Here is a 25,811-nt window from a genome sequence, read left to right on the forward strand (position 1 = left end):
ACACTATTACTATTTTTTGCTGAAGATATCCAGAATTTGATATTACATACTGTTACATATTAATTTTCATCGGTACATAAATTTTTATAAAAAATAAAAAAAAATCGAGACATCACAAACCATTATTTGAATTGTTAAAAGTATTTTTATTTTCTTTTAATGTTTTTAATCTGTTTTGTACAATCGGCTGGTGGCTGGGTCGCGTGCTAGCGATTTTACCCTTTTTGAGTTTAAAGTCCCTTCGCAAACGAATATTCCCCTAACAGGCAGTAAATGGCTGAAGAGGAGCGACGTAATGGATGAAGAGGAATGACGTAATGGTATGAGAGCCTATCAGGGATTGCCAGAGGGCGCTGTTTTTCTCCCTCCTCTTTTCGAATCTTTGAAGCAGAGCGCGTTAGCCAGTTTCTTAATTTTTTTTCCTTCTAGGTAGACGTTTTAGGGCTACTAGGCCCTGGATCCAGAGACCGGATGACCGATAAGTGCCTTTTAAATTGGCGTATTAAATGAGTAATTCATTTTATTGATTATAAATCCGTCTTAAATTATCAATGTCGAAACTTAAATAGAATTAACTTAAAATAGATGCTAAAAAATCTAATTACTCCGCTAATCTTAAACCACGTGCGAGATGATTTTTTTTTAAAAAAAAAACCAGTCAAATTTTTTATAAATTGTTAAATGTGTGAAATGTTATATGTCCATTAATATAATTTAAATTGTTATAACATTTGAAACTAATTTTGAAGGTGCACCGAATTTTGAATATAATGAGTTCTAATTATTGTTTAACTTAGACACTATATTTGTATAAGTACAAACACATTGTAATTAAGATTTAAGTTTAAATACATCTTTGTTTTTAAACGCTAATTTAGTCTTTAATTTTGACTATGTCTCATGCTGTTTCTTTGGATAGAGATAATGTGGTACATGTGCAGTCCGGTGCCATAATTTTCTGAAAAGATCGTTAAAATCTTTCTAAATGAAAAATTATTTCGATTAATCATGTCAATTAACATTGCTTATAATTAATTCTAGTCCAAATTGCCGTTTAACTAATCAGATTAACATTGATCTTGATGCACGTGGATGGCCTGCACGAGTACGTTAGGGAATAGTAATAACTGATGTTAAATGTTAGTTATTAAGGTATGAAGCTGCTAATTATTTTAACGTTGGAATCACAATGTAGTTATTTTGATCATTTTAGTTATATTCCTAATTTTTGATTTAAACCCACACAACGCAAAATTATCGTTATTAAAAAATTAGGTTAATAGCTATATTCCAACATGCTTGTTAAAAAATGAACCAAAAAAATTAATACAAATAAATATTTGAATTATAACATTTTTAAATGATAACACTGACTGGTTATGTTTTTTAAAATTTATAAGTGATTGAATTTTTAAATTATAACACTTAAGCCTAAGATTTGATCAACAATTTTATTTAATTATACCAACAATGTAATCAAATTATAACACTATACGATCAAAGGTAAATTATTATTTTATGAAAGGATTAGTGTTCATGGATAAATTCCAAAGGACATTATATGTTAAAAATGATCCATGAAATTAAAAGTAAATTATAACAATGTTTACGAACCAATATATAATTTAAATATAACCCTGGTTAGTTTAATCTTCTATAAATATAACAATATAAATTTTTATAAATTATAACAGTGGGTTAATTTTGTCAATGGATAATACTGAATACCAAATAAATTATACCTGGTTTATATTTTAATAAACAATTTTTTTAAATTATTACAATACTGTGTAATTATATAACAATCTGAAGCCAGAATCTATAGAAAACTTAAATTCTCTAGAGAAACTGTGTCATTTTAATTTTTGTGATGAAAAGAATTATGGTTTTCTGACAAAAATCAGTGTAGGTTTTAATGGCGACCAAATTTTAAATCCGCTGTTGGCCTCAAAAGTTATTTCTGACCAGGATCATATGAATATAAAGAAAGATTGCAGAAAGTTATCACTAAAAATGTCAAAAAAAGAAAATTGAGGAAAAAGATTGTGACACAATTAGGCTCCAAATTGTAGACTTTTTAGACAGAATTGTTAAGTGCAATTTAGTAGAATTTAAACGTTATAATGAGAAAGAAACAAGGCAGGACGCATTTTTACAGAATTATGTTGGTGATGACAAGAACTTTGCAGAACTGTGGTATGTTATGCAAATATTAATGAAATTGTCACATGGACAAGCGTCTGTTGAGAGGGGATTTTCTGTGAATCGGAATATTGAATTTGAGAACAGAAAAGGGGACTCGTATAAAGCAAAACATGTTATTTGTAACAACATAAAACAAGTTGGGGTTATATTACATATCTCTATAACTAAAGAACTGCGGGTGTCTGCAGCTAGTGCACGTTCTAAATATCAAAAATGATACATCAAATTTTTTAGTCGATCAAAAAAAAAAGAAAAAAAGCTGAGCATTCGCAGCGTCCCCGCTGTTGTAAGGGTGTAAAATCTTTACCTGTGGCATATCGTGCCAACAAGAAGGCTTGGATGACGGGTTCGCTGTTCGAAGAATGGCTTCGAATCCTTGATAAAAAAATGCATCAACAGAACAGAAAAATTTTGATAATTGTCGACAATTGCACTGCGCATTCAAAGGAAATTAAAAATTTGAAGGCGATAAAAGTGGAGTACCTTCCCCCAAATGCGACATCAGAGCTCCAACCAATGGATCAAGGTGTGATCCACAGCTTCAAAAGAATCTACAGGAAAATGCTGACTCGCAAAATGTGGAAAACAACATGAAATTTGACGTTCATCTGCTGGTTGCTCTACGAACTGTAGAAATCGCTTGGAAAAAAGATGAAATACCTTGACGATGAAATACTGAAGGTATTTTCCTTTATGCAAATTTGAGGTCGACGATGATGTACAAAGAACTTAACAGAGAAGGAGAAACTTCAATTTCCAATTTTTTTTACAAAAACTTAAAACATGGACAGAAACAGAATCTTTCCAAAATAAATTGGATGGAACTATCAAAAAAGGCGACCAATTACTTGGACAATTAGCTCTACTCGTCAACTTCATTAAACAATCAGGAATAGAAAAAATTACTTCAGTAACAACTAATGGTCAACTCTTAGTGGCTACAATTTTGTTAAAATTTCTGAATCTTTATCAGTTCTACCGTACACTACTAAATAAGGTATCATAAAAATCATTATTGATATTTTATTGCTTAATTAAATTATTCTGTTTCTTCGTCGCCTCATTTAAAAGAATTTCTTTAGGACTAAGAAGATCGGTTGCCTATCACACATTGATCTTTTGTTAACCAAAGATGGAGAGTAATTAGAGGTGAAAAAAACAAATTTTAATCATAATCATATTAATAAGTGAAAAAATATACAAATTGCATCCCCTCCGAAAGACGTTTACCAGAACACATTTTAAGCTACGCTGCACACGAGCTAAAAGTGCAGGTAAATAAGAAGCCTCTTCGGGCAGACCTCATGAGTAAAACAGATAAGATAGTTCTACTGAAAGACTTATCAAATATGGCTGCAAAATATAAAACTCCAGATAAGAAACAGTTTGAAATTGTGAATATTTTAGAAACAACTCACAAATGTTCAGTAGATATTCTAAAAAGAATCGCGTTCTGGAAGGACTTTTCATCCAAGACAAGGAAATGATATGTACCCTGAGATATTTTTTGATGGGACTTACAAGCTGATTGGCCTGAGATTAACTTGCTACATATTTTTGGTAGAAGATGGCTTTTTCCTGCAGTATAGGTAGGTTATTTTTAATGATATGAATTTTCTTATCCATTCCATTAAATGTGTCTAACAATTTAAATGTTTATGATGTAATAGAACATAGACTTTTTGATTAAAAAACAAAATTGCAATCTTCTTTGTATATGTAGAATTTTTAATAAAGCCTAATAAATTTAATTTAGATGATATTATGTATATGTGTAAATTTGTTAAACATTACTTATAATTATGGATTTTAAATTTTTGTTAATTGTAACATATGTTTGTAATTTATTTAAAGGATTGAAAATGGTTATGTGTATTGCCTCTGGTTGTAAACATTATAACCAGAGAGACACCTGTCGTTTTTTTCGAACACCTGCTGATCCAAAGGTGCAAAAAATATGGATTAGGAATGTAAGGTAAATTAATTACAACTTAATATAGCTTCAAAATTTTTTTTTGTCTCTTTAATTGCATAATAGTAAAGAATTATAATTTGCTTTATAGGAGAGATGATATTCAAATTTCGAAAAATCATGTGATATGCCAGTGCCATTTCAAAGATGGATTAAAAGCAAATGGACCAACGCTTTTTGAGCACAATAAGGATAAGATTTTTAGATTTCCATCTCCTGAAAAAGTTTCAAAAAAAAGGTATTTCAATATATTCTAACAGTTTTGTCGATATGATATATAAGTTATGTTTCTCCTCCTTAGTATATCTGATATGTTTCACGCATTTAAAAGTATTATCTACATAAATGTCTTGTATAACTTCTTATTATGACTTTCGTTCAAGGTAATCTGTTCAAAGTATGTGTAAAAACTACATTATTTCACTATTTATTACACCATTACTAGAGCAGTTTTTGACTACTTTTTTTAATTTAGTGACTACAAACTGCTTTGAATAAAGAAAGGGGAGTGTTTAAGGAGAAATTTGATCACGCTTCGCTAGCCATTTGTCCATTACACTCACTCCGGACATTTGAAAGAGAGGTGTACCATGCCATATTTTAAACATGGAAAAAAAAAATAAGCGTTGAGGTAAAAAATTTAGATAATTGAAAAGATAATTAAAAAGGATTTTTCTCTTTTGCATTCGTATCATTCCTCTGACTGAATTTACATAATATATACTAGGCAATTGCATAAACATCTTTCTTGTGATAGGGTTCTGCAGTCCTTGCTTGTTATCACTCGCGACTCCCGTGAAATATTTTCTTAACAATATTTTATACATGGACCAGAAAATTCGACAGTATTCGCACAGTTAACTATCAGCCGTGTGGTATCGAAAAAAGTAATAGGGTAGTGTGAACATTTTTGACAAATTTGTCAAAAAACCTTATTAAATTTTTAACTGGTGAAGTATTTTTTTAAAACTATAATTTAGAAGTTTTGTTGCATTTTTTTTTCTTAATATCAGGACTTAAAAAGTTGCTTAATATTTCCATAGGAAGTTTTTAGGGCCCAGTGTAGACAAGCTATAGGGCTGCATAGAGAAGTTGTTGTTGCATTTATTTGATCTCAGAAATTTATCTAAGCCGTAATGAAATTTATGTTTCAATCTAAACCTTATTGGAGAATAAATAACGAGGTATACTAATTTAAACGCCAATGTAATAGAACATTTCCATACGTACTAAGAAAGACATTTTGAACGCAAGTCAACAAATTTGAAACCTACACATTTGATTACAGATCTTAGCCAATAAAATTTACTTGAACTCAATAGTTCATAAGTTTTCATTAGGCTTCGGTCTTTTGGTATGATTTTTAGAAGCCTAATTCTGTTTTCCGATAATCTTTTAATTGAGAGCAGGATTTATGAATCGAAGCATTATATGCATATACTTGCAGATAATATATATATACTTGTAGGTAGCATGTGATGAAACGAAATTGACTCAAGAGGAAGTTACGAATGCGAGACAGTTCTCGGTGAAAATGCCGTCTGCGAGAAAGGAAACTCTATATCATGATGTATGCGAGAAGCTATTATCATCTTGCCCAAAACTTGTGCTGAGCTATTTTAATAAGAATTGGCACCCTATCCGATCCGTTTGTTTCACCTAACAGTAAGTATGAAGTATCAAATTCTAAATCTTAATTGGAAACTTATCACTCTCAGACGGCGGAATCCCAAGATTTGAAACCCACGCTCCCCAAAATCGATAGGATTTCTTTTTCTTGCAACCGAGATTAGCCATCAACAAAATGTTATGAGTCAGATGAAACATATTATTGAGATTCTTTATATGTAAATCGAGAGATCAATAAATACTAAAATTTTTATTTTTGTACATTTCGATTAGAAAGAAGTAAAAAAAGTATATGAAAATAAGCCCCAAGACTGTTTTAGGTAATCCAATCAAGTCTTGCTCATCTTGCATCAGGATTTCAGACCTGATCTAGTTTTAATAAATAAAGAAGCCAGCATCGCGTTAGTACAGTAAATAAAAAGCTTATTGCATCGATTAAAGGAAATTGAATTGCACTTTCCGTCAAGAAGTGTTATGAAATTTATTGCATAACAATTTTAAAAACTTTTTTTACAAGTTTAAAGCTCAAAGAAAAATTTTAATTTTTATATTTTGAACATCTTTTCTCCAGAAAACTTTTTCTAGGAGATTCCATTTTGAGACACGCTATTGTATTAGTACTTTATAGAATAAAGATTGCTTTTATTTACCGTATTTCTATTGTAATCTTACCGTCTTGTTTTAACACTTTTTGGCTAAAAGATACCTTTCAAAAAATATTATATATAAACATTTATTTAAAAAAAGTAGAAAATACTATTTAAATGGTAATTAGAAATAACGTATGCTAACTTTTAGAGCGCCTGGCTATACAGTAGTAGTCAATTACGTGAAGGAGTAGAAAGTAGTTATGATTTTGATACATAATTTTATAATTTATAAGCTTTCCCTTGGTATGCATGTACATTTTCTTTCTCTTATTCTGACTGGAGGATACTCTTGTATTCATACTCTTGTACTCAGTGTCCAAAACACTGGTTCCTAATTTTGTCTCTGTGTCTAATTCAATGACATATATACTTATTGAGTTATTTTTTCTTTCTTTCAAATGTATCACTCTGGCTGTCCAAATGACGGATACCCGACTGAGCTGATTGTCGCTAAATTTATATGAACACAGCAGACAACCAGCCCCTCAAGGTTTATATTAGTCTAGGTCTTTATACGTGCTACCCATTGTTGTTGTATTTGTTTTTTTCCTTATTATATATTTATGTGTCAAGGATTGTCTCCTTTTCAAATGTTTTTTCTTGACATCTGGTGTGTGCGTGACCAAACCCGGGCAACATTCGTTGAGTTACTCACCCAGAAGCACCGATGGTGTACCTTTTCTTGTCGAGCATAACCTGTCCGATGCTTGTACTTTCAGATGCCATGAGATGGTTTGCTGAATCCTTCAAATGACAACTTGCGTCAAATCAAGTGCTTGCCATCATCAGTACTGACTGAGATGTTATCCGGTGTCCAGTAGTGAACCATCACCAGGAGCTGTGTGGTGACAACCATTGTACTCCAAAACTGTTTTGTATGTCATAGATGTATGTAACACCTGAGTGGAGATGGGTGGGAGCCTTATCCCTTTTTACTTTCTTTGACTTGCTGCTTGATAATTTTTAATAATGTTTTTCAGTCATGTGCCAAGGCTGTTTAAAATTTTGCGACTGGTCACAAAATTCTGTGGGTCAGTTGGGGTGATTGACGATTTTTTTATGTCAGTAATTTAAATTTAATTTAATCTTTCATAGTAGATAGTATTTGTACTTTTCCTATTTTATTTCTCTTTTCAATTTTACCCCTATTTTTTCTGTGAAGAGAATTGGAAATGTTTCTTTCACTTTTACGTTAGCAACAAATTTTTTTGTGTCTTTCTTTTTTTCACCTTTTGCAATTCAAGGACGTCTGACCCCACTGCTCTTCTCAAGAACGACATTCTTTTCCCTCACTTACTAAATTTACGTCATCACTTAACTTCTTTTCCCATCACTTTCACGTAACCTTCAATTTTGCACGTGGTGATTCTGGTTCCAGCCGTTTTTTTTTAGATTTTCCTAGAGTTTTTGGGGTGTTCACGCCTTTTTTTGGGGACTTCTTCTCTTTGGCACATTATTTGGTATGTGTGGGAGTACTAATATGCACTGATTGGAGTTGACGTAATTGTGTGGTAATCCCCCATCCAATGACAGTCTTTTCTCTCTCCTGCTTGGCAACTGGTACCGCTCGGAAGGGGACGCTGTGACCAGTTCTCTGGGGTCCTTGCTCGACAACAGTGAGGAAATTACGTAGTTGTTCTTAATTGAACATCCTCCCTTTTTTTTTTCGTTGGCGTCTTCGTCGGTGCCATCTTGTAAAGATGATACCTTTCTTTTTTTTTTGCCTTTCTTAAAAAAAGGGTGTACGGCTATGTGCCGGTGATGCAGCTTTCAACTTTGAGTCTCGAGTATGAACTAAATCGTTATCCGTTCTGCAAAACCTCCTCTCTCGCAGAGCCTTCTGCAAAATTTTTTTTTTTTAAGAATTTGGAACTCTCTCTTAGTGTAGTCTTAGTGACGATAAGCCGTGAAATAAAAAAAAATGGATCCTTAGTGAGTGTCTATATCCCCGTCTCTACGTCGGAAGTAGAAGTACGTTTTGTTTCCCGTTGTGCTTTCTTTTGTAAGAGGAAATGAAAATTGAATAACATATGATGTGTCTAAAGATGAACGTGTACAGAGACTTCTTTATATTCTTCTCCTTGAGTAGTTTTTGCTTGTGTTCTGCAGACTTCATCCATGAAGGTATCTTGTAAGGGTGATGGAACCTGGCAGAAACGCGGCTATTCATCTCTGAACGGCTGCATCAGTTGCATATCAATTGACACAGGAAAAATTTTGGACATGGAAGTCATGTGTCAGCTTTGTCGATCATGTGGCAGAAGTGGAAAAAAAGACAGGAAAAATCATCTATGTCGCAATCACGAGGGATCAGCAGGTAGCATGGAGTCTGTCAGTGCTTACAGAATTTTTGAGCTTCGCTACACGGAATATTATGGGGACGGTGACTCCAGTGGATTTAACAAAGTAAAGGACATTAATGGTTTGAATACTGTTAAAAAATTTGAATGTATTGGCCATGTCCAGAAGAGGGTAGGGTCTCGACTGAGAAAATTAAAAAAAGTAAAGAAGGGGCTGAGTGGGCGAGGAAAGTTGAGAGATAGTGCGATTGATAAATTACAAAACTATAATGAGATCGCTTTAAATACTAAGATTTCGTGCAAAACTATCACGAAATAAATATTAAAAATAAAATAAATTAAATCTTCTTGCAATATATTGAATTTAATTTCTGTTGTACTTACAACTACATAAGGATGGCTGAAGCTCCCTAGCTCGACGTGCAACGGGTTACACTATGCTGCTCAGAAAGATGGCGGGTTGTCCATCCCCTCCTTCAGGATGATCTGTGCGCGTGCCAACGCCCGCACTGGAGCAAAGCTCTTAGCGTCTGATCAGCCCGCGGAACCATGAGTCGTCAGTGCCTCCTTGCGGGACGTTGCCCGGAGGGAGCCAGTGTCGGCAACTAGAGGCGGAAAGAGATCGATCGATGGACACAGCTCCCCGTTCAGGGTAAAGGGGTGATCCACTGTAGGAGCTCGAAGGCTAGCTTCGACGTCCCGAGGGCTGGAAAGTCAACACGTGACTGAGAGCCGACCAGCGGAAGTTAACAGGTACCGTCATGAGACCCTACATCACCTTCTTGCAGCATGTCCCGCCCTCCAGCGTATGCGTATCCGCAGGCACAATAGAGTAGTGAACACACTTTCCCGTATCAGTTAAGAATACGGCTGGCGAGTCCGGAAGGAATACCCGGTCCGGCTTTCAAACGGTCGTTTGTTGAGACCGGACCTAATACTGCTTGATGACAGGAGGGCGATCGCCATCGACGTTACAATCCGGTAAGAGACGAATGACCGGACGCGTACGTGGACAAAGCATCGACGTAGCAGCCTTTTGTTGAAGCCCTCACGCTTGAGAAAGAACTGACAGAAGGCGTCACCGTTCACGGTTTCATCCTTGGCTGTCAAGGCGCCTACCCTACGATCAAGGGCTCGATGACACCGGGGTTTGTCGCGCCGCTACTTGTTCAAGTCCCTACTAGCAATGATGGCTATTCTCGGGAACCTTGATATCCTGCGACTCCTAGGTGAGTGCAAGAGCACTTGGGTAGACGCCGACGACTAAACGGACACCCTCTTTTCTAGCTACTGTCCGCACCATCTACATAAGTGACGAGTGGGGTTGGATGTGTACTGACTGGCTTTTTGTTCCGCTGGCGGACTAATGACCCGACCACTCACGAGCTTAGCTCGGTCGTCCAAAAGGTGTCCGCCTGAAGGTACCTTCCACTCTGCTTAAGTGCAGTGGTTCTTGTTCCTTTTTCGAGAGGCAACATTAACTTTGATCGAGGTTCATGTGATGAACCGTGGGGCCTGTGGACCAAGGACACGTTTCGAGTGTGTCGTGTGACGAGGTTCTTGGTAGTCATATGACTATCAAGTGTGTATGTGTGACGGCGATCGGATGTGAGGTGAATGGAATGTGGGTGATGATTGATACCCTCGTCGACGGTAATTTTTCCAGTGCTTTTCCTACCGTACCATTTGCCCATATGGGGAAGAGGCTGCTTAGAACTGAAGCCCCACTAGTACTCCCTTGGCTCGCTTTAGGTCGTGAGGCTGACCCTGAGCTAGATGGTGGACTGATAATGAAGGATGACAGATACATGACTTCAGCTTTTCTGAGTGAACTACTGGGACTATTTGCCTCGCCTGATCACTTCCGCCGTACTTTACCCGATCCCTATACTGTCCGCTAGTCACCCTTCGTGCAAGTATTGCACTCCGGAAGCCCGTGACCAGACCAATACTGAAAAAGGGTTCAGAAACAAAAAACCACAATATCAAAATACAAGCTCTAAAGAATGAATTGTTTCGAACTTCAGTGACAGTAAATATTAGAAAATAAACGATTCACTGGGATACCCCCGAAGATAAACCCCCTGAGGAAAGAGAAGTTAACAATGCAATTAATATTTTTTACCGATAGGCACTGAGCTTCTTGCTTTTCGACCTTTAATGTAAGCGCCTGTAAACCTAACTCACGGAGGCGAGCAACATTATCAACGCCACAAATACCCGCTCATAGGGTGGGCCACATCAGCACAGATAAACATCCATGCCCTAGAGCAGGATATAAACTCACAACCATTAGCTTCGCAGCCATGCTTGACTACCTGGCCAGGAGTGGGATGGAACACTGGTTTCTTTACACTTTCAAAATTTGGTTTTGCAATTTTCTAAACAGTCCAGTTTTGTCTTGCTGAAAATGTTCCATCTTTTCTACACTCGATTATCAGATACCAAATTATTTCATTTATTTAGATACTTGTGTTTAAATTCACGAGGGTGTCGAATTCGCAACAAAATAACGGATATGATTTATTCACCGATAAGTTTAAGTATTTTTAATGCATTGACATTAAGTTATAATAAGCATCATTAACGCATTTTATTAGATATACGATAGGAGAAAAAATTACAAATTATGTATTTAGTTTAAATAAAAAAGATCTCACTTTAAAAAAAAAAAAAACTACCAAATTTGTAAAGTTCTCATAGGAATTATTTTCTTATCAGGAAAGATATAGTTTCTAAAGCAGTCAGCACACAATGGTGATAAATATTATTTAGCATAAGAACTATTTAATATTATATGAAATAATAGAGATACAAAGATAAAAGTTCTATTTTCTCCCTTTTTTTGTTACAAGAAATTCTGGAATAGAAAATAAGTATTCCAATATTTCATACTCATTGCTGCGAGTTTTTTCTATAAACATGGATAAAAGCTCTAAGAGGGTTTAAGTAAAACCCCATTCATTGCAAAGCTGAATGAAGCAGAATGCATATATTCAAGTCCTCTGTCAGGCTGTTAGGCAAGCAGTTTCACTCTGGTAAAATAATGAAACCTAAAAATAAAAACATAAGTTATAGTTTATAAGAAGTAAAAGAATAGAACAGCAAATAAATAGATATCGAATTAAAGAAAAGTCTTGAGAGAAAAGGTGCTTGAAATCGCTGAAAGGCTCAAACTCCAGGGCTGGATCGATCGATTAAAAAAAAGGAACAATTTATGCTTCAAACCTATCTGTGGCGAATCCGATAGTGTGGATATTACAACTGTGCAACAGTGGAAATAAGAAACTGCCAAATTTATTAAAGCGCTATAATTCAAGTGACATATTTAATACCGACGAGATTGTTTTTCAACCTATCGCTAAACAAGACATTGACAATTAAAGGTGAAAATTGCCATGGAAAAAAGCTTTCAAACATGAACTAGACTGTTTTGCTCTGTGCAAAGGCCGATGGAAGTCAAAAGTTAACGCCTCTTGTGATCGGTAGAGCAGAGAAACCACGGTGTTTCAAAAATATTAAGAGTTTTCCTACCGTTTACGCTTCAAACAAAAAAGCTCAAATGACGCAAGCATTATTTGAAAATTTTCCTCGAAAACTGGATAAGAAAATGAGTTTTCAAAACATCTCATGATCTGCATAAAAATAATAAAGGGATCAACTCAAATGCACTAACTGGTATCCACGCCCCAAGCAAAAACATTTACTTGTTTTGTTTGTTGTTTACATAAAAAATTTCAAGTTTGAAATTTGTTAAAATTCAAAATTTTTTTCTTTTCTTCGATTCAGATTTTAACTACCTGCTGCTCTTCTAAGACTGGAAAAGAACCTTCTGGTTGCAAACATGTCTGCCCTTTTACATGCAGTCGAGGACTACTCTAAGAAGTGGCTGCACGCTGCCCCGACAGAGCAATTACAGATCTAGATCCAGCCTAAGTTGCAACCAAAGCGAGCATCGGAAGTGTTTGGCAAGAATGTAGTTAGCGAATTGAAAAATAAAGACTTTTATAGGGGGGCCTTAAAGGATTTGAACATTGCTTTGTTCAAATGTAGAAATGTTAGTGAGGACTTAATGTACGTTAAAACCATTCCATTACCTCTTGCTTTTGCTGGTGATCCTAGCTCTGTGATTGCAACTAAGTGCATAAAAACTATGGAAGATCTCATACTGTTTCACCAGCATTACATTTACACCATATAATTCATGACAGATATGGAAAAGAAAACAATGAGACGAAGATTCTGATGAATGGATGAAATTAAGATTAAAATATATGGGACTTACAAGCTCATTGACCTTAGTATTACATGCTTCAGATTTTTGGTAGAAGATGGCAATAGTATGGTGAAAATTTTCATTCACATGCATGCTACCAGCAGAGGCCCAGCTGTGGAACTGAACTCTCTGATGACTGTAGGCTTAACTTGTCAAAAAGGTTGCGACGTAACGAGATCCGTAATGATAAACTATAGAAGAAAAAAAAACGCTAACAGCTACAACAGGAATGCAGAAAAGTTTCTGAAGTCTTTTATGGAAAAAGAGAGTGTGATAAAGCAGAGCCTGATAATGGAAGCCAACCAATTTACGAGAGAGGAACGTTTTCGATTTCATTATCGTAGCTGAGACGAGTATCAAACCATTTGCAACTTACAACAAGCAAGCAGACGAACTTGTTGGACTCGCAACAACTGAGAGTTCAAAGATAGCAGAACTGGGAATGGCGAAGAAGCTGGCTAATTCATTACTTTGTCTCACATTAACTGAGCTTTCAACCCGTTTCAGGCTTCTAATTGCCTACTGCTTTAAAAGAGGTTTGACAGATGAAGAGTTAGCCACCCAAATGACAGAATCTCTCCAAAGCCTTGAAGATGATTAGGATATCCGCAGACAACCACAAAATGAATGTAAAGGCTTCATTTTCAATGCAGCAAGATACTTATTTCTGTCATTTGATCCTTGCCATATCCTTAACAGAACTGGAGAAATTAATTGTTTTTCAGACCCCTACATTTTCAAGGCCCAATTAATGCTATTACCGTTAGAATGCTGTATAATGTGCAAAAGAGTAATGTTATTAAATGTGTTAAAAACTTAACACGAAAACACGTATATCCATCAAACTTTAAAAAAATGATTGTTTCTAGAGCTGTTAAAATATTTAGTCTGGACACAATAGCTGTATTAAAATTTCAGAAAATGCTAAGAATAAAACAACCACTATACCGTAACTCAACTAACACAATAGAATTTTTAGAGATGATCAATAAATGGTTCACAATCCTAAACGTATAAAATATCAAACCACTTGTGGTGCTAAAACCAAAGCACCTATCAACTCAATTTTTTGAGTTCAATAAGCTCTCTTTTGAGTCATCAGCGTGTGGTCTCGGAGACATTAGTGACGTGCTGTACGACCAACTATGTGCAGCGGATAGAACATTCACAAAAACGGTCTCACGTGCTATGATGGAATACTATTGCACAGAAGTATATTTATATGCGCGTTTGCCAAATAAGTTTGAAGAACGGCAACAATGATTTAGATCCCTTCAATTTGTTCAAATCTTACCACACCATCTTAAACAAAAACTCCTTATGGACTATGATCAATCTCTCGACCACCTTACACAAAATTCATATAGGTCGAATACCCCATCAAGACATCTCTTCTGTCTATATTGTGGTAAACATAACGTCATAACGAATTGCTATGCATATCGAGAAATCTCTAATCCAATTAAACAACCTCATAATTCTCAGTTGAATCCTAATGCTCTATCCTTTCATTAAAGATATCGTAAGAGATGCATCGTGATATTGTGAGAGAACATTACATTGATGAGGTTTCTGGCTCTGCCCCAGATGCCATTGACATCTGTGTACCTTATGATGGGACGTGGCAGAAGCGGGACCATTCCTCCTTATATGGCATCGGATTTGTTATTGACAATTCAACTGGACTTGTAGTGGATTATGAAATTTTAAGCAAATACTGTCATGACTGTTTTGTAACAAAAAGTAATTTGGGTGTAAACAGTTCAGAGTTTCATGTTTGGCATACCTCTCATGAACCAGAATGGCAGCATTGATATTGTGGTCACGGTCACTGAAGCACAATATGAGATATATAACAATGATTTGTGATGGCGACGCTAAAGCTTATCAGCATCTCAATGATAATCGTATTTATGGTGAAATTGCAATAAATAAGAAAGAGTGTATAAATCACGTAGCCAAACGTTTAGGAACTAGGTTGCGAAATAAAGTGCAAGAGTGGAAAAACAAAGGGGTCACTCTTGGTGAAAGAAGAAAGGTGCTCTAAAAGATGACACAATAAAGAGACTGCAAAATTATTATCGTAATGCTATAAAAGACAACGCTCCTGATGTCCCGAAGATGAAGTCAGCTATATTAGCATCACTGTTTCATTGTATGTCTACAAATAAAAAAACCGATGCACAAAAAGTGTCCTGTTGGAGAAGCATCGTGGTGATTTTATCAAAGAGCACTGGCGAAAGTCGAGAAGCCAAGTAGCCATGCTAACATGAAAACTGTCCTCTCAGAAACGGTTGTCCAGAAGATAATACCAGCGACTGGCATCCGATGAAATACTGGCGAAGTGTGTTTCCGCCAAAACACGAAAGAGTGTTTACATAGTGTTAATCTCTAAACTGGCCAAGGACACCAACTACACCCTTATGGACCTTCCTTCTGCTAACACACAAATTTCGCTCCCGAAGAATGTTCATGGTGTTTTAATTTTTGTCACGTCATTTGGTGCCTAGTATTTGGACTCAAAACTGCGGCATCAACATTTCAAGCACTAATGGATTCCATTGTAGATGAACTTCGCCTTTCTTGAATTGAAGATGTTTTCCCGTATCAAGATGATGTGCTCATCGGATCATACAATTTTGAAGATTTTGACAGGAAACTCAATGCAGTTTTAGAAATGCATTGTGGATAATGAAAGCCAGCCAATTAACGAGAGAGGAACAGCTTTCGATTCCATTTTCGCAGATGAGATGATTATTAAACCATCTGCAACTTACAACAAGCAAGCAGGCGAACTTGTTGGACTCACAACAGCTGAGAGTACAAAGATATCAGAACTGGAATGGCGAAGAAGCCGGCTACTTTGTTTAATATTTACTGGGCTTTCAACTCGTTTCAGGGTTCCCACTGCCTACTTCTTTAAAAGAGGTTTGACAGGCGAAAAGCTAGCCACCCAAATGACAGAAGCTCTTCGACGCCTTGAAGATATTGGTTTCAGGGTGATTAGGATATCCGCAGAAAACCACAAAATTAATGTAAAGGCTTTTTCTAGTCTTGCTGGTGGACAACTTGTTTCTATGATTGTTCATCCTTTGGACCCAGCAAGATACCTATTTCTGTCATTTGATCCTAGCCATATCCTTAACAGAACTCAAGAAATCGATTATTTACCAGACCCCTTCATTTTCATGGCCCAATTAATGCTATTTTCATTAGAACGCTGTATAATGTGCAAAAGAGTGATGTAATCAAGAAATGTGTTAAAAACTTAACAATAAAACATGCATATACATCAAACTTTGAAAAAATAATTGTTTATAGAGCTGTTAAAATATTTAGTCTGGACACAATAGCAATAAAATTTCTGAAGCAATATGCTAAGACTAAATCAGCCACTATTCCTAAACTTAACTAACACAATAGAATATTTAGAGATGATCAATAAACGGTTCACAGTTCTAAACTTAAAAAACACTCATTGTGACATTAAGTCACAGCCTAATTTCTAAATATCCCGTTTTATTAATCAAAATACTTATTTTTCGGCTTAATTTATAATTTTTGATACAGTTTTTATTGTCATCTTTTTTCTTCTCGCCCCTTAACGCGTTAGCGCAATGAGGACATTTTCCCCAGGAAGCTACTTGCACATGTCAACACATGTTTTTAGTTACGGTACGGTCGCCGTTTGTATTTAATTCGGCTAAAATTTAAGGGGTTAGTTAACTCAGTTCAGTTCGCTCCTTAAGCTCGATTTTTTTGGCTTTTTAGGAAGTTTAACTTCCACTTCTAGCTATTTCTTTAAATACCGCCCATTTTCTGGGAGCGGACACATTCGAAATTTAGTTGTCAAAACAAACACTCGAACCCTTAACAGGATTTTTTTAATTTTTACCCCCTCCTCTCCTTGAGAGACGGAGATGTTTTCATGGTTTCTTACACCCCCCCATGGGTGCTCTTGGCGGTCCGGCTCAGCAGTGATTTTTTCCTTCGAAATGGCCTTGTTTTGTTTTCTTCCTTGGTTCTAAAAATAATGGGAACTTTCAGTTCAAAAAAAAATGGGAATCTCGAATCCCATGCATCCTGATGGTTTGGCTAATAATTTGGCTGTCTCCAGTTCCACTCGCCTAATGTGATCAACAACTAACGGAATGCTCCCAAAAATACCTGTAGAAAATGGAATGTTCTTCTGATGCTCGACAAAAAAAAAAATAAAGACCATGTTTTTAGTGTAACTCAAGTGTGATTTTTTGTCTACTTGCCTTAATACAGAAGTTCTGTGCAAACGTTGGATTTACGGATAGGTAATATGGTGATGGTGCTCATCCACAGGTATGTTTTTTTCCTTCGTTCCATAGCAAATAATAGAACAATTGACGGGACATCATAAATTAGAACATTCAAATATTAGTACATCCATAGCGAAAGAATTTGCCTTTTTCATTTTGTAATTTTTTCATCTTAATAGTGTATATGTAATGTAATACTCATTATATAACATCAAGAAATCCAGATGCAATGCATTTTTTCTCTCCACAGTTGATGAAAGGGTAACTTGGTTGGAAGAAGACTAACTAAACTTATTTTAAGCTGTAGATTCTAATTCTTATTTAAGTAAGAAGACATACGAAGCTCTAAAATTCACAACTCAATCAACCGTGAAGTGTATAAAACGTTTGCTGGAGTCAGGGTTTCAGTATGCCTTAACTCGATAAATGACATCCGATGAAGTGGAATTATTCTTTTAAGTTCTAAGACAAATGCAAGGATCAAATAACATGACTAACGCAAATAACTGCATTTAAAAATTTTTAATTACGGGTATTGCGTCATCAGCTTCGAAAGGTAATGTAGAATCATCATCAAGCGAATGGATGGCTTATTCTGAAGTTGTATAGACAAACAACAGATGGTAAGAAAATAAGCTCTTTTTTTCTTTTAATCTCCTTAAAGAAACTGGACTATCCATGAGTGCCCATTAATCCGACCTAATAAAATTTTTAGTATTTTTTAAATCAAAATCATATTTTTTTAATCCTATAAAAGCCAATACGCAATAAAAACATCAAATTCATGAACACTGCGTCGGGTTAATGCTTTTCCTTTTAATGAAGTGTACTTAGAAAAAAGTGACAATAGAAAATAAATGCAGGCCATTCGAAATTCCACATTAAAAAAAAAAAAAAAANAAAAAAAGAACGTTGTTACACATTTTGATTTTTCTCATTATAATGATGGTTTTATTAAAAGGTGATGTGAAAGGTAACCCAAGCTGTGCGAAATAAAACTGCCTCATTTATCAAAAAATCCTGTTTTCAAATGTATAGAACCAACCAACACACGCCGATAAACTTTGCAAACTAGCTCTGGAAAATTTTTTAACACCCTATCTTAGAACTTATGCTAAAGATCCTCCGTTGACTCCTCCATACAACGGACCTTTCTAGGTACTCTCTCGACAAGGTAAGCCACTCTAAGAATTGGATTCCGCACAGCTACAATTAGTCTATATCGTGTACTTGGTTCAAGTAGAGAAGTTCATTCTCTGGAGATACATATACGATGGATCAGGAGATGTGATATACCATAGTAAAACTTTCTTTTCTCTTTTTGTGATTTGCTTTACGTCTATTCTTTAGTTTTTACGTGTGATTTACCATGGATGTTTTCAATTTAGTTGTTAAAATTTTATTCAAGTTATGTTAAATTTCGCATTTCTCCTTTTTCAATTTTATTTTTGGCGACTGACTTAACAATTAAAAATGCAGAACATATTACATGCAACCGATTCTCGGTAAAAGTTTAACGGATCATATCTTATGTGAATTCTGTGATATTTTTTCGCTAAAGACAAATGTGGGAATATAGTAGGTATGTCATAGGATAGTAAAGGTCTAGGTAAGTATGTGAAGGTCTAGGTAAGTATGTTGCACATACTTACCTAGGACAGGTAAAGTATGTTGCTAACGACTTTACCTGTAAAAGATAAGGTAAAGTATGTTGCACATACTTTACCTGTCGTTAGTATAACTGCAGAAAATTTGCATGCTTTGATTAATAGAGTTATTATTGGTCTAGAGCATATTGGTTACAGAATTTTTGCTGTAACGACTGATAATAACGCTATTAATCGTAGAACTATGTTGCTTTTCTGCAATCCTCCAAAACTGAGTTATGTTTATCCTCACCCTTTTGATAATCCAAGCCCTCTTTTTTATGCAATTGAATCAGTACATGAGGTTAAGTGCCTTCGTAATAACTGGATCAATAAAAAAAAAAAAAAAAAAAAAAAATGGGCAACATATGTATTACGACCGCTTTTGAGATCCACAACAAAAACTATGGCCAGGCTGAGAACCAATCACCACAGAGAGGGGAGGAAAGAATATAGGAACTGTGAAAACTGCCCAGATACACAACTGACACCATGCCACATCTTTGTGCTTCCANACATATGTATTACCACCGCTTTTGAGATCCACAACAAAAACTATGGCCAGGCTGAGAACCAATCACCACAGAGAGGGCAGGAAAGAATATAGGAATTGTGAAAACTGCCCAGATACACAACTGACACCATGCCATATCTTTGTGTGTCCAGCAATGAGTGCCAATCTGAGAAAAATAGGAGTCTTGCTGTCTTTATGACGGTAACATCAAGCAAATCGCAGAAGCAGTAATCAAGACTCATGGAAACATTTGATTCGGCTATGTCATAGACACGACAAAAAAAAAACCCACCTTGATTCTGATACTGAAAAGGTATTAAAAAATAGTAAACATTTTAAGCTTAGTAATTTCAATAATAATATTGCCATTAAAAATCTTTTAGCTTTTTATATGAGATTAAAAACTAAAATTAGCAATATACAATTTCCTTACTTAATTATCAGTCCTAAATTTCATAAAATTCATGTAAAATTTAGAACTATCACATGTGGATTTAATACTTATCTAACTAAACCTGGCACCATTTTCTCTAACTACTTAAATAAAATTATTTACCATATTTCTAAAGAAGGTTTCTCTTGGATTATCACTAATAATCAACCGATTTTAGATTTCATTAAACATAATAAAATTAATTCTATTGCATTTCCTCCAGGATCTTTTCAATAACATTCCCCTTTCTAAACTAAAAGAATTCCTTTTGAATTAATACTATGATTTTAAAGATATTCTTTCCTTTGTTGCTATTTTGATTATTGGGAAATTGTGATCAATTTCTGTCTTTATAATAATTATCTTTACAATGGAAAGGATATTTTTCTTCAAATTGATGGAATACCACAAGGATCTAATTATTCATCTCTCTTAGCTAACTTATTTTTGCATTATTATGAAAGAAATTAAACTCTTAGTATTAATTTGTTTTTAGATATATTGATGACTCAATTATCTTTAATTTTCAAGATTATACTATTTTATTAAAGGATATATACCCTGAGGAATTAATCTTGCTTCGTAATCATGATGATAATGTTTATTTCAATTTTTTGGATTTGGGTATTGTTACACATTGTAACACTAATTTTTTAAGGTACAATGTACAATTTGTTCTGATATTTTTTACTGATAAGACTTTGAACTTTTCACACTCAATCTGGGCTTTTACTGTGGCAAGAGAAAACTATAAGACAGGAAAACTTTGTCCATTGATCTGATTGATTATAGGGTGAAGATTCTTGAATTGGATGGATATAAAGAAGTTATTGTAACAGTCTGTAGCATTGACGTATCTGTTACATTTTCATGTTTTATTTTCATTTGTTATATCTATATTTGCAGCATCGTTTCCCCATTTTAGGAAGTGTTGGAAAGGCTTAGGCAAGAGTATCCCTGCCCCATATGTTCAACATAAGAATCTACAGGGGAAAAAAGGAGATCCTCCACCAGTGATTATTCGCCTATGAGATGATATGGCAGAAAACGAATAAGATTGTTGTCAAGCATCGATGAGGATAGCAGTCAGGAAATGATGAACGAGACCGCATACCAGATGAAGTCGTAGGAACTATGCCATCTGATGCAGATGTGTTAGACCAGCACACCGCAAGCGTACTAAGTTTATACTTTAGATGTTTTTCTCCCCTTTATAAAAGGAATGATACATTATTAAAGAATGTTATCCATCTACCTATTGAATGAAAAACTATAAAGGAATCCATTCAGAATTTATTAGAGAATTAAAACTAGTAACCCAGCAAGGGATCCCCCGAACAGGAAAAGGCAGTCTGGATCGATCCTTGAAGGAACTGTTTGAAGTCGTCTACTCCGCCGTAGTAAGACCCATGATTTACTTCTTTTCTTACAGGACGTAGAATTAAAGCTTACAGAAACTTTTAGATTAAACATTCGCTCAGCCATAAAATGGTACTTATGTCAAAAGGCGTTGCTTTCAAGGAAAGGACATAATTAGGAGTGTGAATTAGCTACGTCCTTGTTCCGCAGCTGTAATATTATATCACTAAATTGTCATAGTTTGAGAGAGCAAATTAATTGTCCTTCGCGAAAATTATTTCATAATTAGTTTATCGATAGAGGGAACGGGTGGGTTTTGGAGGTAAATCATTTAGAAATAAGCAAGTTGGCATCTTCGCCTATTGTAAACATGAAGGAAGTAGAAGCAACGGAGGAAATGTAATATTTTTCTAAATAAATTATAGTATTATCACTGTTCTATGAATGTACAGTTACAGTATTATCTTTTTTTTAGACTAACTAATTTCTTTTCACATTATTTTTAGGATCTTGCTCATAATCACAATGAGTCAGCTTCTTCTACCTCTCAGTGATGTGCTAGACCCCAAAGAGGCCTGCTGATCAGAGGGTGATAACTCCCAAAACAAGAAAAATTAAAAGGCTTTCGAGCAAACTTTATCTTTTGAAAAGAAAACTCGAAAACCAAAGAAAGTGTACTGCATTGGATATAAAAGGTATTTTGAGTGTGATACAGACTCTAGTAACTCCCAGTACTTATCATTTTATAAAATGCCAATTGTTATCTTGTAATGTGTCTCAATATGGACATAGGTGGTCTGAGAGTAATAAAAATGTTTGCTTACAGTTGTACCTTGCAAGTAAATGACATTTTTGATAAATTAGAATGTCTCGGAAAGCAGTAAATTTATTCGTAAGATCCAATTACTTATTATTCGGAAATTGTTGAATCTTTTTTGAGGGATATTGTTGAGTATAAACATAAGGTTTCCCAAGATTTCATTTTAGAACAGTTAAATTTTTTAATGTGTAAGCCTGAGAGGATTAGGTATTCTTTTAATACTCTAATATTCTCTTGCTTGTTATCTTACATTCTCCCCTCCCAAGCGGACAAATTCTTGCGTTAGTCTGGTACTTTACGCAAAATTAATGCAAAGTTGCACACGACACCACAATATGAGCAATGTGATTCTATGTTTTTAATGTATGCAAAACAAATGATTTCATCTCTACAAGAAGAGCAACGATATGTTTCTCTGATGCTTGATGAAATCCACATTCAACCCTACCTTGATTACAAATGTGGGAATATAGTAGGTATGTCATAGGATAGTAAAGGTCTAGCAACTAGTGCTCTTACCTTTACGAGTCAAAATAAACTTCGTTCATTTAAACTTGTTGCACATACTTTACCTGTCGTTAGTATAACTGCAGAAAATTTGCATGCTTTGATAAATAGAGTTATTGTTGGTCTAGAGCATATTGATTACAGAACTTTTGCCGTAACAACTGGTAATAACGCTATTAATCGTAGAGTTATGTCCCTTTTCTGTTGCCCTCCAAGACTGAGCTTTGCTTGTTCTCATCTCCTTGATTCTGATATTAAAAGGTACAAAATTGTTCACTGCTAAGGTACAAACAGAAAAGGTACACTATTCGTAATCTATACGAGTTAGAATCAAACAATCTATTAAAATATGGATATGGTTTGACAAGAAAAGCTTCGCGGCCATCCAACCTTGAACACCAGAATGCAAAATTCGCATTGAAAATTTTCAGTGCTAATACTGCTATTGCGCTGCGAGTACTTGGTTCGAAGAACAATTTACTCAACTGTTAAGAAACTAGTCAATACATTGATATTATATCTACTTGCTGGGACACTGCTAAAGTAAAAACCCCGTTCAAAGGTAAACGCAAACGCATATGTGAGTATCTTACTTGTGATGAAAAATATATTTTCTTGCACAAGTTTATACATTGGTGTCAGTGTTCTGCGACATCAATTTTTTAACAGTGTATTCTTTTATTTTTTCCTTTAATTTAACTTAAGTAAATTAACCGATATATATACTTAAAAAAAAATCTATTTGGTTGCTGTTGACTCTTGTCAACATGTGTTTGTAATGACTTACAATCATTGTTTCGGTGTTATTGATTAAAATTTCTTTTTGTTGTTTCAATGTAAACAAAAGGGATAATGTGAATTGCATTACCTTATTTCATATTTAACCAACTATATATTTCTTTTTGTTACTTTTCATTGGTTTCATTGGTTCATTGGTTACTTTCATTTTTTGTTTTCCGAGAGGTTCGGGATAAAGATATGTGATTCACTTAAAAAAGTGAAGGATGTACAAAGGTACGAGTGCCAGCCCTAATACATGTGACCGAGTATGGGAGATTTTAAATCATGCCCCTGGTTCATCCTGGTCATTTTTGTATGGATGGCATGTGTATGATTTTATGAGTTGATGTGTATTGGGATACTAGTTCCTGGAAATTTTGAGTTATTATGTTCTGGGATAATAGTTTCTGGAAAAGGATCATGTCTGTTTTAAGATGTGATATGATTTTGGATGAAATATAAATTGAATTTTGTGGACAATTTGATTGAATTTTGTGGATTATTTACTCCTGGCAGGGAAGGAGATCCCAGAATGTGATTTTATGCATACGATATGAAAATGATTTTCCCCCCCGATAACCCCATAATTTGTTTGTATATGATGTGGACAAACAGTATATGAATTTAATATATGAAAAATTAATGCTAATGAACTTGTGCTTTTTATGTAAACAAAATGACATAGAATTTTTTTCTTCATCACTGTTAACAGCGAATATTTATGATTTTCACCCCTAGATTTATGTTTAATTATATCATTTCAAAATTTTAATTCAGCTATGGACAAATTTTAGACCAAGAAAATGTTTATTTGTTTGTTAGGTTGTGATGCTTGTATTTATCATGATAATGTGCTTCGTTTTGTTTTCTGCGTAATAAGTGGACCTTTACCCTAAATTAACTAATTGCTCATGCTTTACTAAATAAGCTTGTTTTGTTTACACACAAGAACCAACATTTTTTTTCCCTTATCCCCTGCAAATTTTGTCTGAATACTTTTGAACCAATTTAAATGTCACTGAGACTTGTCACTTTAGGATGAATTCTTACTTTTGGGACTTAGTTGATGTTTTTATGCTGGTCAGAGTGACAAAGCCTGCGAAGGATATCAACACTGTCTCCAGTTTTGTGTTTCTGAACAATCAGATACAAATGTGACGGTTTTTAAAAAAGAATTTTTTTTTGTCATTATCTTATTAGTTTTGTTGTTTGTCTTAATGCAACTTAACTCACTTGCAACATACACAAACTCCTTTTCATGTCATCCTTCTTCCGTTTCATACATACTGTCTCAAACGTATACCTTCTAGGTTTAGTGGACTTAGAATAGGTTTTCCTGGTTGTGATAATGTTATTCATCACTAGTTAGTAACCACCTTAAATTTTTTTTTTGTCTTTTTCATTCATTTTGCTTTTTAGACCTAATTTCTTGTATTGGAGTTTCTGCCTTAGTTTCATGAACTTTCAATTTTTGAAACTTAAACTTGTTCTTAATCTGAGTATATTCCTATAGTGATATACCTCATTTATTTATACTTCCCCATTTTAGGAAGTGTAGAAAAGGCTTAGTCAAGAGTATCCCTGCCGCGTAATGCCAAACCATACCATAAATTATAAAGGGGTTGGCTAAAATTTCTATTGGCGTTAAAGGAGCGTTCTCGCAAATTGCCTAGCAGATGTGTGCTTATGTTTCTATTTTCGGTATCGCGTAACATTCAACAAGTTAAATATGGATGCGACGTTTCTTAGTATCAATGAAGCGGATCTTCCAAACAAATTCTCAAATATCATCACTAAAAATGAGGTAAATCCTCTCTTCCATTAAATCATCTAATGACATCCAAGCTTGAATTGACGCATTCAGCATTAATACATGCACATCATGGATTATACGCAAATCTCGTCCAACTGAGACAAAAAAAAACTTATTTGCAGGTACGTGTTCTTTAACTGTGTTATAATTTTTTTATACATATTTGAATAATTAGTTACTAAATTATGCTTTTCTTATCCTCTTAGAAAAGACTATGTGCCACCACAGCAGTCGTAATAAAAGTAGCGCTATTATTAGAAAGACAAAAGACTGCCAGTGCACTGCTTACATTTAGTATATAACCATCAAGTAATCAACTGCAAATACAAAAAGAAATGATAAATTTGTGAAGGTAAATATTAATTTATTCATTATTCCTGATTTAATGTCGAATTCTGCATTAAATGAAATATAAAGCATTATTCAATCAGAGATGCTATATCTTCTACAGGATTGCAAAGGATTGATTTGATAACAAATCAAGATCTGAACATTGAAAAAAGTTTCAATTTGAGATCAAGCCACGTCTATCATGAAGACGATGCAGTAATTGTTCAAGCTTGGGTTAATCTGATGAAGGAGGATAGTCCCTCAAATATTTTAATTTACAAGCCACTT

The 25,811-nt window shown here is 34.7% G+C and overlaps 1 long non-coding RNA gene across 2 annotated transcripts in view; it reads left to right on the forward strand.

The window, feature by feature from the left end:
- The first annotated feature begins 3,824 nt into the window (after nucleotides 1-3,824).
- Nucleotides 3,825-25,811, forward strand: part of LOC107451711 (uncharacterized) — a 43,182-nt gene continuing 21,195 nt past the window's right edge. Inside the window, exons 1-2 of one of the 2 annotated variants that reach the window (XR_011637459.1) lie at nucleotides 3,825-4,180; nucleotides 4,269-4,415. This is a non-coding gene — a long non-coding RNA (uncharacterized lncRNA). The remainder of the gene's footprint in view (nucleotides 4,181-4,268; nucleotides 4,416-25,811) is intronic. The other variant, XR_011637460.1, reaches the window with a different exon arrangement.

This window comes from Parasteatoda tepidariorum, chromosome 8 (assembly GCF_043381705.1).
Source record: "Parasteatoda tepidariorum isolate YZ-2023 chromosome 8, CAS_Ptep_4.0, whole genome shotgun sequence".
In the NCBI taxonomy this organism is placed as follows: Eukaryota; Metazoa; Arthropoda; class Arachnida; order Araneae; family Theridiidae; genus Parasteatoda; species Parasteatoda tepidariorum.